Genomic DNA, 16,023 nt, shown 5'->3' with positions numbered 1-16,023 from the left:
TCCAATGCCCGACATGAATCTCAGATTCCCTCCCTCCAATACAAAGACCCTTCCGAGCTCCTTCAACAGTGAAAAGCAGACTACACAAAAGGGATTTTGCTCAATACTAGAATATATTTTTCTGGCTCAGTCTTCTTCCTAGAAGCCACACTTTTACACAGTAGCTGATCTGTTTCTCTGTGGGATTGGAATCAGTTTTCTTGATTTTTACCTGTTCTTGATGGAAGGAAATGGAGCGAAAACAGGTAATACCCCTCATCAACCGTAAGGAGTGGGTACTGATATTTTTTCAGTTGATGCAACTGACAATGTCATTTGAAACTCATCTGTGGGAGAATCAACATCCACTCTAAAAGAAGTCACGTATCTATCTCTTTAATTTAAAGTACTTAAATCTGGATTTTATAAAAGTGTCTAAATTGTAGCTTCCCTTTCCTTTTGTTTATATAGACATATACAAAAAACAGAAAGAATTAGAGGAGGAAATGATAAATAAAACAACTTAAGGATTATTCTTTTTTTTTATTTTCTCTAGCTTACAATTTTTACAAACAAGAAATGGTGAGTTAACCTACCAAAATGCTAATGTCAAGAAAACATGTTGGGCTTCCCTGGTGGCGCAGTGGTTGAGAGTCTGCCTGCCAATGCAGGGCACACGGGTTCGAGCCCCGGTCCGGGAAGATCCCACATGCCGCGGAGCAGCTGGGCCCGTGAGCAACAATTGCTGAGCCTGCGCGTCTGGAGCCTGTGCTCCGCAACAAGAGAGGCTGCCATAGTGAGAGGCCCGCGCACCGCGATGAAGAGTGGACCCCGCTTGCCGCAACTAGAGAAAGCCCTCGCACAGAAACGAAGACCCAACACAGCCATAAATAAATTAAATAAATAAATAAATAAATAATTAAAAAAAAAAAAAGGTCAGTTTAAAAAAAAAAAAAAAAAGAAAACATGTTTAGTTTCTCAAGATTCATAAACTTCCTTTAAAATCTATATAGAAACATACTTAGGTGTTATTATGATCTTTCTTTTCTATTAAAAATCTGCATTCATGTATTACATTTTCATGTTTATATCTAATCAATAATACTGTAATTAATGTTTAGTTTTTCACAGTTATAAACAATGATGTAATGCACAATGTTACACACACACACACACACATACACACTGTTTTGTTACAAATATCAAAGTGGCTCCCCTGAGATATAGTTGCAGTTTTTATGTCCACCAGCAATTCATTATTGTGCTTTGAAACATTCTTGCTAAACATGGATGGAATAATTTTATTTTACATGGTTAATGGGAAATTTCTTTTCAGAATTTACAATATAAAGAGTATGACATATATTTAGCCTACGTCCAATTGGACATAATCATGACAATTAAAAACAAAATTTTATTTGGGGTTTACATACTGCATATATTGCACGTTTAACTAATAATAGTGGCTAATATTTATTGAGTCCGTATTTTGTAACATTACCTTCTTGGTGCTACATATCTACTAACTCATTTAATCTTATTTCTGCATATACATGAACTAATTTCACATTATTTTATTCTCTTTTCTGATCTGAGGAAACTGAAGCAAATATGGATAAAGCAACTAGTCCAAGGATTCACAACTGCTGTTTGCTATTGTCATGTTGCTGTATCACTTCCATTTCAGGGAGTGAGTCACCAAATTTCCTTATATTTTTCCCGTATTTTTCCCGCTGCACCATTACTACAAAAACTTTACTCCATATATTTGATGAACGCGAAGTAGTAAAAGTGTTATTTCAGACTATCCACCAACAGTCTAAGAAATGTTAAAAGTCTGTATTACTGTGGAGAGTTAACATTATTATTATTATTATTTTTAAAGTTTACACTTTATTTATTTATTTATTTTTGGCTGTGTTGGGTCTTCGTTTCTGTGCGAGGGCTTTCTCTAGTTGTGGCAAGCGGGAGCCACTCTTCATCGCGGTGCGCGGGCCTCTCACTATCGCGGCCTCTCTTGTTGCGGAGCACAGGCTCCAGACGCGCAGGCTCAGTAGTTGTGGCTCACGGGCTTAGTTGCTCCGCGGCATGTGGGATCTTCCCAGACCAGGGCTCGAACCCGTGTCCCCTGCATTGGCAGGCAGATTCTCAACCACTGCGCCACCAGGGAAGCCCAACATTGTTTTTAATAAGGAAAATAGAGTCAGCAAGGCAGATAGAAGTCACCTATTCTTTATGTTGTGGAAGCAAATTATTGACTTTGGCCTAGAGTGAAAAGGAGCAAGTTGACAGGAGCGGAAACTGGATATTACAGTCAGTGTAACTGAGAATAGAATGAAACTCAGTATTCAGAAGTTAACGGAATCACTATGAAACCCAAAGAAAAAGTTCAATTTAGTAAATAACTAGATAGGAGTAAGAGGGAGATCCTTTTAGAGCCACTTGGTAACAATATCAACTTTATGATGCTATATAAAGTATTTCCATCTTAAGGTCTGTCAAATGCAGTTTGAGGCTGAGAAAGTCCAATTATTTTTCTGTTATATAGAGTCACTTGCTGTGGCAAACATGCTGAAGTTATGCTATGGTGAAATTTCAATACGCATTAAAGAGAATTTAGAAACAAATGGACAATGATATATGTGTATCAAGAAGTAATTAAGCAATTCACAGCAGTCATTGTTTCAAATGGAATGGTACTTTATTTCCCCATATAAAATTTTACTGAACTATTATCTGGATAGGTACTAGGACATTAAGTTTAAAGTTGTCTTAAACTTTGATTGAATGGGAAATGCTCTCTACAATTTAAGAAACCATTAGAAATATAAAGTAGGTGATTTTATCCCATCTTCAATTTGGTTCCTTTAGAAAATAGGAAATAGGATGAAAGGCAGGCAGACTGTTATCTTATTATGGATATAATGTGGCATTGACAGTTTAATTATAGTAATGTTCAATTAAAGAATAAATGAGGAAGAGACGTATTTTTGCAACTTTAGGTATAACGTAAAATAAGCTGCACATATTTAAAGTATAAACTAGATGAGTTTTGACAAATGTATACACCTGCGAAACCACCACCATATCCAAGGTACTGAACATTTTCATCCTCCCAAAAGGCTTCTTGTTCCCCTTTGCCATCCCTTATTCCACCCCCATCCTTCAACCCCACTTTTCTGCCATCTGTCACTATGGTTTTATTTCCATATTTTTAACTCCTCGTAAATGGCTTCTTTTTAGTCAGCACAATGACCTTGTGGTTCAGTTTTGAGTATACTACTAGTTTGTTCCTTTTAATTGATGAGTAGTAGTTCATTATATAAATGTACCACAGTTTATCCATTCACCTGTTGATAGATGTTTGGATTGTTTCCATTTTTTTGCTATTATGAACAAAGTCAATCATTTGTGTACTAAGCTTTCTCTCCCTTGGAGTAAATACTTTGGAGAGAGATAGCTGCATCACACAATAGGTATATATTTAAGTTTTAAAGAAACTACCAAAATGTGTTTCAAAGTGGTTGCACTATTTTACATTTCCATGAACAGTATATGAGAGTTATAGATGTTCTGCATCATTGTCAATACTTGGTATTATTAGGGTGTTTTTCTTTCAATTTTAACTATGCTAATAGGTTATGCTGGTAGAAAGGACTTTAAACAATTATATAGTTTCAAGTTAATATGTCCATCTAAATTAGGATTTTTTTAATTTTAGGAATTTTGGGTGAACAGCAAATTAATTTGATAGTTTATCATATTAGTGCTTCCCAATCTTTCTACATCCCATTAACTGTACACTTACTCTGCCTTACCCCTTTTCTGACTCTCCAAAAAGGGTAAACATATCTACTCAATAAATAAATGAACATGCCCTTCTTTTTTTCTATTAAGTAATACTGTTCATTAAATAGTATTTTATGTATATTTGTTTAGCAACTTATTTTTTAATCATTGCTAAAAATGTGTGTGGTTTGGTTTTTATAATGCCTAATTCTAGTCATCACTAATATTCAATAGCTTTAAGTGAATTTAATAATTCTTAAAGTTTATATATTATTTATTTCATTTTTTTGCACTTAATAATCATATCTAAAAGAAACTAAATATGAACTAACAGGAAAAGGGTAAAATACCAAGCAATTATGTCTACTGAAAGCCATTTCTTTTCTTTTAATTATGCATGTGCTTTTCTGTTATTTTAAAATAACTAACTGTATCCTAAAGTGGAAATGTGATTTTTAAAATACAAAATATATTAATATTATATGTCCATTTTAAAATTATGCTCCCTAGCTTAAGTTAATTCTCAGTCATTTTAATTAAACCAGCTTTCACTTTTAACTGGCCAGAACAATAAAGAAAAAGGCTAAGGATCCATTTTAGATGTAATATAACAGCTGTGTCCTTTAAAAGGAATGCATTATAGTTACTTTAAAAAAATTAAAGAATATTCTTGACCTTAGCAAATGTTTTCACCTGTCATGTACAATATCAAGTCACTGACTCCTGACTGATTCGTAAAATACTCAAACTATGAAAACAAAATACTTTTTTCCATAATGTCATTTATAGAATAAAACTTAGGGGTGTGACAGGATGAGAAAGGGGAGAAAACTTTATACAATCTTTTCTTCTTCACTGCCTGATTATTTCTGAATTAAGTAGAAAGAATATCACAAATTTTTAGTCAAATAGAAAACATAATTTTATAGCAGACTGAAATATTAGAGATAATATAGCCAAATTTCTTCACATTTTTCAATGAAATTATTAACTGGAAGCTTTTTAAATGGCTCAAAGTTATAAAGCTAGTTAGTACCAGAATTTTGACTATAGTCCAAGCTTTCTGATATCCAATCTAGCTTTCTTTATTTCCAAAAGTATATAGTATCTCAAATTCATGAGTATATATGAGTGAAAAAAGAGAACTGGCCTCAAAAATGTGAAAAGTTTAATTTAAAGACTGGTAAATTCAGCCTGTTAGTCTTCATGACTTACACAAAGGCAGAAATATGCATAATATATGAGACCCTATTAGCATTCAGCAAACATTCCTGCATTAGTATTAGCTCAGTGCTGCTGCTAAAAGATCAATTTCTTATTACTTTGTTAGCCTGCTTGTTTTGTTTTTTATATTTAAAATAACACTGATGAATGGATACAGAAGATAAGGTACATATACACAATGGAATACTACCCATAAAAATTATGAGCTTTCTGCCATGTGCAAGAATACAGATGGACTTGGAGGAAATTATGCTAAGTGAAATAAGTCAGACAGAGAAAGACAAATAGTGTATGATATCACATATGTGGAATCTAAAAAAATACGACAAACTAGTGAATTTAATGAAAAAGAGCAGAATCAGAGATACAGAGAACAAACTAGTGCTTACCAGTGGGGATGGGAGGAGGGGCAATATAAGGGTAGGGGATTAAGAGGTACAAACTATTACATATAAAATAAGCTACAAGGGGCCCTGAACCAAGATGGCAGAGTAGAAGGATGTGCTCTCACTCCCTCTTGCGAGAACACCAGAATCACAACTAACTGCTGGGCAATCATCGACAGGAAGACACTGGAACTCACCAAAAAAGATACCCACATCCAAAGACAAAGGAGAATCCGTGATGAGATGGTAGGAGGGGTGCAATCACAGTAAAATCAAATCCCATAACTGCTGGGTGGGTGACTCACAGACTGGAGAACACTTATACCCCAGAAGTCCACCCACTGGAGTGAAAGTTCTAAGCCCCACGTCAGGCTTCTCAACCTGGGGGTCCAGCAACAGGAGGAGGAATTCCTAGAGAATCAGACTTTGAAGGCTAGTGGAATTTGATGGCAGGACTTCGACAGGACTAGGGGAAAAAGAGACTCCTCTCTTGGAGGGCACACACAAAGTAGTGTGCGCATCGGGACCCAGGGGAAGGAGCAGTGACCCCAGGGGAGACTGAACCAGGCCTACCTACTAGTGTTGGAGGGTCTCCTGCAGAGATGGGGGTGGCTGTGGCTCACCTTGGGGACAAGGACACTGGCAGCAGAAGTTCTGGGAAGTACTCCTTGGTGTGAGCCCTCCCAGAGTCTGCCATTAGCCCCACCAAAGAGCCCAGGTAGGCTCCAGTGTTGGGTTGCCTTGGGCCAAACAACCAACAGGGAGGGAACCCAGCCCAACCCATGAGCAGTCAAGCGGATTAAAGTTTTACTGAGCTCTGCCCACCAGAGCAACAGTCAGCTCTACCCACCACCAGTCCCTCCCATCAGGAAACTTGTACAAGCCTCTTAGATAGCCACATCCACCAGAGGGCAGACAGCAGAAGCAAGAAAAACTACAGTCCTGCAGCCTGTGGAACAAAAACCACATTCACAGAAAGATAGACAAGATGAAAAGGCAGAGGGCTATGTACCAGATGAAGGAACAAGATAAAACCCCAGGAAAACAACTAAATGAAGTGGAAATAGGCAACCTTCCAGAAAAAGAATTCAGAATAATGACAGTGAAGATGATCCAGGACCTCGGAAAAAGAATGGAGGCAAAGATCGAGAAGATGCAAGAAATGTTTAACAAAGACCTAGAAGAATTAAAGAACAAACAAACAGACATAAACAATACAATAACTGAAATGAAAACTACACTAGAAGGAATCAATAGCAGAATAACTGAGGCAGAAGAACGGATAAGTGACCTGGAAGGAATGGTGGAATTCACAGCTGCGGAACAGACTAAAGAAAAAAGAATGAAAAAAAATGAAGACAGCCTAAGAGACCTCTGGGACAACATTAAATGCAACAATTGTCAAATTATAGGGGTCCCAGAAGGAGAAGAGAGAGAGAAAGGACCCGAGAAAATATTTGAAAACATTATAGTTGAAAACTTCCCTAACATGGGAAAGGAAATAGCCACCCAAGTCCAGGAAGTGCAGAGACCCATACAGGATAAACCCAAGGAGAAACACGCTGAGACACATAGTAATCAAATTGGCAAAAATTAAAGACAAAGAAAAATTACTGAAAGCAGCAAGGGAAAAATGACAAATAACATACAAGGGAACTCCCATAAGGTTATACAGCTGATTTCTCAGCAGAAACTCTACAAGCCAGAAGGGAGTGGCATGATATACCTAAAGTGATGAAAGGGAAGAACCTACAACCAAGATTACTCTACCCGGCAAGCATCTCATTCAGATTCGATGGAGAAATCAAAAGCTTTACAGACAAGCAAAAGCTAAGAGAATTCAGCACCACCAAACCAGCTCTACAACAAATGCTAAAGGAACTTCTCTAAGTGGGAAACACAAGAGAAGAAAAGGACCTACAAAAACAAACCCAGAACAATTAAGAAAATGATCATAGGAATGTACATATCGATAATTACCTTAAACGTGAATGGATTAAATGCTGCAACCAAAAGACACAGGCTTGCTGAATGGATACAAAAACAAGACCCATATATATGCTGTCTACAAGAGACCAATTTCAGACCTAGGGACACATACAGACTGAAAGTGAGAGGATGGAAAAAGATATTCCATGCAAATGGAAATCAAAAGAAAGCTGGAGTAGTGATACTCATATCAGATAAAATAGACTTTAAAATAAAGAATGTTCCAACAGACAAGGAAGGACACCACATAATGATCAAGGGATCAATCCAAGAAGAAGATATAACAATTATAAATATATATGCACCCAACATAGGAGCACCTCAATACATAAGGCAACTGCTAACAGCTATAAAAGAGGAAATTGACAGTAACACAATAATAGTGGGGGACTTTAACACCTCACTTACACCAATGGACAGATCATCCAAAATGAAACTAAATAAGGAAACAGAAGCTTTAAATGACACAATAGACCAGATAGATTTAATTGATATTTATAGGACATTCCATCCAAAAAGAGCAGATTACACTTTCTTCTCAAGTGTGCACGAAACATTCTCCAGGATAAATCACATCTTGGGTCACAAATCAAGCCTCAGTAAATTTAAGAAAACTGAAATCATATCAAGCATCTTTTCTGACCACAACGCTATGAGATTAGAAATGAATTACAGGGAAAGAAACATAAAAAACACAAAAAAATGGAGGCTAAACAATACGTTACTTAGTAACCAAGAGATCACTGAAGAAATCAAAGAGGATATCAAAAAATACCTAGAGACAAATGACAATGAAAACACGACGATCCAAAACCTATGGGATGCAGCAAAAGCAGTTCTAACAGGGAAGTTTATAGCTATACAAGCCTACCTCAAGAAACAAGAAAAATCTCAAATAAACAATCTAACCTTACAACTGAAGGAACTAGAGAAAGAAGAACAAACAAAACCCAAAGTTAGCAGAAGGAAAGAAATCATAAAAATTAGAGCAGAAATAAATGAAATAGAAACAAAGAAAACAATAGCAAAGATCAATAAAACTAAAAGCTGGTTCTTTGAGAAGATAAACAAAATTGATAAACCATTAGTCAGACTCATCAAGAAAAAGAGGGAGAGGACTCAAATCAATGAAATTAGAAATGAAAAAGGAGAAATTACAACAGACACCGCAGAAATACAAAGCATCCTAAGAGACTACTACAAGCAACTCTATGCCAATAAAATGGACAACCTGGAAGAAATGGACAAATTCTTAGAAAGGTATAACCTCCAAGACTGAACCAGGAAGAAATAGAAAATATGAACAGACCAATCACAAGTAATGAAATTGAAACTTTCAATTAAAAATCTTCCAACAAACAAAAGTCCAGGACCTGATGGCTTCACAGGTGAATTCTATCAAACATTTAGAGAAGAGCTAACACCCATCCTTCTCAAACTCTTCCAAAAAATTGCAGAGGAAGGAACACTCCCAAACTCATTCTATGAGGCCACCATCACCCTGATACCAAAAATAGACAAAGATACTACAAGAAAAGAAAATTACAGACCAATATCACTGATGAACACAGATGCAAAAATCCTCAACAAAATACTATCAAACAGAATCCAACAACACATTAAAAGGATCATACACCATGATCAAGTGGGATTTATCCCAGGGATGCAAGGATTCTTCAATATATGCAAATCAATCAATGTGATACACCATATTAACACATTAAAGAATAAAAACCATATGATAATCACAACAGATGCAGAAAAATCTTTTGACAAAATTCAACACCCATTTATGATAAAAACTCTCCAGAAGGTGGGCATAGAGGGAACCTACCTCAATATAATAAAGGCAATATATGACAAACCCACAGCAAACATCATTCTCAATGGTGAGAAACTGAAAGCATTTCCTCTAAAGTCAGGAAGAAGACAAGGATGTCCACTCTCCCCACTATTATTCAACATAGTTTTGGAAGTCCTAGCCATGGCAGTCAGAGAAGAAAAAGAAATAAAAGGAATACAAATTGGAAAAGAAGAAGTAAAGCTGTCACTCTTTGCAGATGACATGACACTATACATAGAGAATCCTAAAGATGCCACCAGAAAACTACTAGAGCTAATAAATGAATTTGGTAAAGTTGCAGGATACAAAATTAATGCACAGAAATCTCTTGCATTCCTATACACTAATGAGGAAAAATCTGAAAGATAAATTAAGGAAACACTCCCATTTACCATTGCAACAAAAAGAATAAAATACCTAGGAATAAACCTACCTAGAGAGACAAAAGACCTGTATGCAGAAAACTATAAGACACTGATGAAAGAAATTAAAGATGATACAAACAGATGGAGAGATTTACCATGTTCTTGGATTGGAAGAATCAGTATTATGAAAATGACTATACTACCCAAAGCAATCTACAGATTCAATGCAATCCCTATCAAATTACCAATGACATTTTTTACAGAACTAGGACAAAAAATCTTAAAATTTGTATGGAGACACCAAAGACCCCGAATAGCCAAAGCATTGTTGAGGGAAAAAACGGAGCTGGAGGAATCAGACTCCCTGACTTCAGACTATACTACAAAGCTACAGTAATCAAGAAAATATGGTACTGGCACAAAAACAGAAACATAGATCAATGGAACAAGATAGAAAGCCCAGAGATAAACCCACGCACCTATGGTCAAGTAATCTATGACAAAGGAGGCAAGGATATACAATGGAGAAAAGACAGTCTCTTCAATAAGTGGTACCGGGAAAACTGGACAGCTACATGTAAAGGAATGAAATTAGAACACTCCCTAACACCATACACAAAAATAAATTCAAAATGGATTCAAGACCTAAATGGAAGACCAGACACTATAAAACTCTTAGAGGAAAACATAGGAAGAACACTCTTTGACATAAATCACAGCAAGATTTTTTTGATCCACCTCCTAGAGTAATGGAAATAAAAACATAAACAAATGGGACCTAATGAAACTTCAAAGTTTTGCACAGCAAAGGAAACCATTAAAAAGGCGAAAAGACAGCCCTCAGAATGGGAGAAAATATTTGCAAACGAATCAATGGACAAAGGATTAATCTCCAAAATATATAAACAGCTCATGCAGCTCAATATTAAAAAAACAAACAACCCATTCCAAAAATGAGCAGAAGAACTAAATAGACATTTCTCCAAAGAAGACATACAGATGGCCAAGAAACACATGAAAAGCTGCTCAACATCACTAATTATTAGAGAAATGCAAATCAAAACTACAGTGAGCTATCACCTCACACCAGTTAGAATGGGCATCATCAGAAAATCTACAAACAACAAATGCTGGAGAGGGTGTGGAGAAAAGGGAACCCTCTTGCATTGTTGGTGGGAATGTAAATTGATACAGCCACTATGGAGAACAGTATGGAGGTTCCTTAAAAAACTGAAAATAAAACTACCATATGATCCAGCAATCCCACTACTGGGCATATACCTTGAGAAAACCATAATTGAAAAAGACACATGCACCCCTATGTTCATTGCAGCACTATTTACAATAGCCAGGTCACGGAAGCAACCTAAATGCCCATCGACAGATGAATGGATAAAGAAGATGTGGTACATATATACAATGGAATATTACTCAGCCATAAAAAGGATCGAAATTGGGTTATTTGTTGAGATGTGGATGGATCTAGAGACTCATACAGAGTGAAGTAAGTCAGAAAGAGAAAAACAAATATCGTATATTAACGCATATATGTGGAACCTAGAAAAATGGTACAGATGAACCAGTTTGCAGGGCAGAAATTGAGACACAGAAGTAGAGAAGAAAGGTATGGACACCAAGGGGGGAAAGCGGTGGGGGGGTGGGCTTGCTGGGATGTATTGGGAGATTGGGACTGACATGTATACACTGATGTGTATAAAATGGATGACTAATAAGAACCTGCTGTATAAAAAAATAAATAAAATTAAATTAAAAAATAAATAAATAAAAAATAAAATAAAATAAGCTACAAGGATATATTGCCCAACACAGGGAATATAGGCTATATTTTATAAGAACTATAAATGGAGCATAACCTTTAAAAATTGTGAATCATTATATTGCACAAATGTAACATATGATATTGCACACCAACTATACTTCAATTTAAAAAAGAAAATAATTAACACCAACATTCTGAGATTTCCTCTCTCCTGATAATTAAATCACCACAAAAAAACAGAGAGGTAATATGTGAATCTGATGTTGAAAGAGAAGCAGGAGGAGATTCATATAAGAATCATAAGATCAATATCTGAACAATTGTCTTAATATAATTATAGTTAACATCAAGAAAAGTCTATGAGAAATCCAAGTGGAAAGATTCCTGTAAGTATAAATTACAAGCTTCCTACCACTCAAGAGTACTTTTTCCTTCATTACATCACAGTTCTGACTCTTTAGAACAAACTCAAATAAATAAAGAGCGGCTTCCACTTAGATATCCATTGAATTCTTTTTTGACTACAACATGACTCCAACAAACATATTTGTTAGACATGGTGGAGAGCAATAGCCTTGTCTGGAAAGGAAGACATCAGGTTTTCCACTAAGCATCGAAGACCAAAGGGACAATCACTTTCTTTTTATTCCAAAGTTCCCATCATTAAAATATGAGTAAAATGCTTATCGTAATGCATATCACAAGATTCCTGTAAGAATCAAATAAGACATTAGGTGGAAATTTCTTGGCAGTTTAAGGGCTGAATTAATTTGAGTTCTTATCATTTCTTTTTAGATAGAATTTTTATTAGAAGTCTTGAAAAAGCATGGTCACAACGTTTTTCTGTAAGATTGTGAATGTGTCTGAGAATTTCAACAGACCATATGAAATAGTGAGATTCATGTGAGGCTTAAAAAACTTCTAGATAAAGCTTGAACAAACTAGAAATGAATTTTTCAACTCCATAGTTATTTTAAGCTTTGATATTACATTACAGTACTTCTCTTGGAGAACTGATATATCAGAAATCATCTTAATTTTGGCCTAAATGTTCTTGAGATAGCCATATACTAGAGTAAGGTCATTTTCCTGTTTAAAAAAAACAAAACAAAACCAATAATTACTGTTTTAAGAAAAAGGGTAAATGAATTGCAAAAGAGAGAAAAAAAATTTGAAATTGACCAACCTGAGCTAATGAAATTACATCATTTGGAAGTTCTAGATTTAGTTTATTTTTAGGCTAACGTTTATTTTTGTTGAATTTCATTTTCTGCTCAAATATAGATAACTGTTTATTGTGACTAAGCTGTTACAATGTAATATTTTATCAGTCACAAAACACATTTTTAAGGATGAAAATGTTTTGCAAATCATAAAAGCAATACAACTTTCCTATACTTTTGGAAGCAAGTATTTTTGTCGGTTTGGAAATTTCTAAGCTTCAAGATTTTACAGTTAATGTGACCTGAGTTTTAATTCTGTATTTGCTCTGTACTGGCTCTGTGGCTGTGATAAATTTACTTAACTTCTCAGAGCCTTAGTTTAATTGATAAAAATTTTTAAAAGATAATAATGCATGCTTAATATGATTATTCTGAGGATTTCATGGACAATGGCTAGAGCTGAAGTATATTCAAAGCATCTGGCACATAGCAAGCACTTAATATAAAATACCTATAATTATCACTGCTGGTTCCTCTCTACGCTCCCTACAAAATAGTATTATTCTTCTGCTTTGTTATTCATGAGTGTACTGCCACATAAAATCAGCTATTTGTTCAACATAGGTTTAGAAAACCACTGCAGAATTACTCATACCCTCTGTAGAAAATATTTAGAGTTAAAGACCATTGGATCCTATGAGAACAACAAGACTCATTATTTTGGAAGCTTCATCAGTGCAATCTGATGTAGTCAGGACTTTCCAGGTAGAAACTAACTACTATGGCACAAAATTAGCTTAACTTAGAATGTACCCATTTTAGTTGGTGACCATCATTGCTAATGGATGGGGTTTAAGAAAATAAGCACTATCTTAAGGTTTTAAAAAGTTTTAAAAGTAAGTCACTACTTAAGGTGCTCAGAATGAAGCTTAGACAAATACAAGACCAGAGTGTTTTAACTGGAAGACCAGCTAAACATCAGAACATCAGAACACTGGAATCCATCACATTTTCATTCACAAGTGCTGGGCTAACAACTAGCCAGGATCCTTGCAGAAGAAATTAGCAGTTATATTTCCTGTTTATTGTTTATTTTCAATTTATTTATGTGCATCAATTTGGATACAAGCAACTCTTTTCTATCTGTAGTAGAACACTCTACTGCCAGTCAATAATTGAATAACGGGTTTCCTGCTTAACAGTGGCAGAAGTTAGTCTCCCTCTCCTGAATCTTATTGACTGGATTTCCTCACCTTCAGCTCTCACCCTCCACCAGCTGAGGGAGCAAGAGACCTCCTCTGAATGGGACACAGGATCAGCTCTCCTGGGGCTTCTCCCTGGTGCATCTCTGTTTTAAATTCAAGTGTCTGCCCTATATAGTTGCACTGAAGTTTTATTTTGTCTGAGAAGTCTTACCATCAAAGAGCTTGTATTTTAACAAAATACTTTTTTTTTTAAATTTACTTGGTAATATAGAAGGCAAACATATTCTCCATTATGTATGATTTGTGCATCCCTTTACTGAAATTAGGGATTTTTCAAAAATACATGTAAATATTGCAAATATAGCCTCTCTCTCTCTCTCTCAAGAGCCCTCTCTCTCTCTCACACACACACATACACACACACACACACACACACACATCAAGGGAATGCCATATGTCCCAAGTGAGACCTACTTGGAAAAACAGAAATGCTGAACACATCACACAGTATCACTGTGACAGGACATTTGTCAGTTTTTTCCCTGGCAATGAGATTTTTCTCACCCTCGAGACATGCAAAGGACTTTTTTCATCTGTTCTTCTTATGTTAATAACCTTCTTCTATAGAAGTGAGAATTGTCAAAACTTAACCATTTGAGGCTTTGGCATTTTATTAGGTGACCTTTTTGAGAGAATTAGATCCCTGGGAGGAAGTGGTAACTTTTGAGGTCGGAGGTGTTGAAGATCTGCTCAGGGGGTCAGTGGAGGGGTATCAGCAGGTTGTGAACGGCGCATGCCTACATTTAATATGTTGTTTGACATTTTGTATCCTCTCATGCCCTTGCTTATTTTTGTTTTAGAAAATTAGTATTTCAACAATAGTAGAAGAGATGATTTAGTTAGGTGTACTGATGTATTCTCCTGTGCTACTCAGGTTAATAGTATAATGCAAACATTTTTTCGCAAGTGTGAAGCTAATTTAAAATGCTATTTGAGAAACTACATAAGAAACGCTGTATTTTCCATGTCTTGGGTTGAATGCCTGCGTCTGTTAAGAACCTGCCAAACATGCTTATTTAGTATGAATACTTCCTTTCTTTCATAAATCAGAGTTGCACTCTGTAGGGCTGTGATCAACCTTTAAAAACATTTTACTTAGGCAAAGGTTGAAGTATGTACCAGGCTTGGGGCAAAGGCAAGCCCAGCTATATCTTTTATCACATTGCTTTGAACATTTTTCAGCTTTCGTCTTGTCTTACAAATCAGCTCTATCGGTCGATTAATTGTTTCACTGTACCTGCCATGTAACACGAAGGCACCTGGCAGAACTGCAGGAGAAAGCACGTTTATTTAAGTCCTTCCGCGGCTGAACACTGTAGCTAATCTCCTTGCAAATTACAGCCAGAGTTGTAGTTCATCCATTAGGCTGGAAAAGACAAGAGTCCCAAGCAGCCCCGGTGCCTTTTCCAGTTCCCAGGAGACCCACTAACCCTCTGCGTGTGTTGCCTGCGCACAGTGTCTCCTGCTAATCAGGTCAGTGATTATCGCCCGGCTCCGGGGACCTGACAGCAGCCTATCACAGCAGTTAGGGAACCACCAAACGCAGCATGCTCGCCGAGGAGCTCCCGTTAAGAAATACCGCTTAGTCCTCATTTACTCACTGGAACCTCGGAGGATTTCAGCTTCTCTTTTTTGTTCTCTTAGACAGTGAGGGGCTCAGCATAAACAGGAAAAAGCAGCCGAGCATGCAGCTACTTGGAGGGTGTTGACTGAAAACTTCGCTCTCCCCACCCCGTTCACGGTTGATTCGACTGATTTCTCACCTCCTTCGCAGTGAATATTTCAATTAAGGTAAGTGCCGCTTCACCTGAGTGACTGCGTCGCGCTGAATTTCTGCATTGAAAGTTCTAACTGACTATACTGACATTCTGCACTGCAGCAAGTGACTGTTTCTGTCAGGAGAAGCCTTAGTTTACAAGCAATTGTCCTAGAATGAAACCCGGTGTTTGGGGATGATATTACAGAGCAATTGCTTTTGAAACCTAAGTATTCTGCCTTGCATCAAGAGAAAATGAAAGGAAATATGAAAAGAGAGTGAATTTCTCTTTTTACCTTTTTAAATAATCTAGAGAACTGTGCGGCGCTAAGGTAACTTGATTTTGATTGAAGTGTTTTGTTGATGTCATATGGCAAAAGCTCTCAGTCTAAAAGCTTCAAAGTTAAATCAGATGGAAAGAACATTTGCAAATGAGAGTTGAGATTTTGTGCAGCTTTTTACTTTAACAACGTTCCTGAGCTCC

The 16,023-nt window shown here is 36.3% G+C and overlaps 1 protein-coding gene across 1 annotated transcript in view; it reads left to right on the top strand.

Moving 5' to 3' along the window:
• LOC309623717 (cadherin-12) overlaps positions 1–16,023 on the top strand; it is a 525,281-nt gene that overhangs the window by 109,529 nt on the left and 399,729 nt on the right. The window contains exon 2 of the mRNA XM_082380840.1: positions 15,428–15,574. The gene's annotated coding sequence lies outside the window, so the exon portion shown is untranslated. The remainder of the gene's footprint in view (positions 1–15,427; positions 15,575–16,023) is intronic.

The sequence above is a fragment of the Balaenoptera borealis genome (assembly GCF_965194805.1).
Source record: "Balaenoptera borealis genome assembly, chromosome: 2".
In the NCBI taxonomy this organism is placed as follows: Eukaryota; Metazoa; Chordata; class Mammalia; order Artiodactyla; family Balaenopteridae; genus Balaenoptera; species Balaenoptera borealis.
This window is presented reverse-complemented; position numbering and strand designations above follow the sequence as displayed.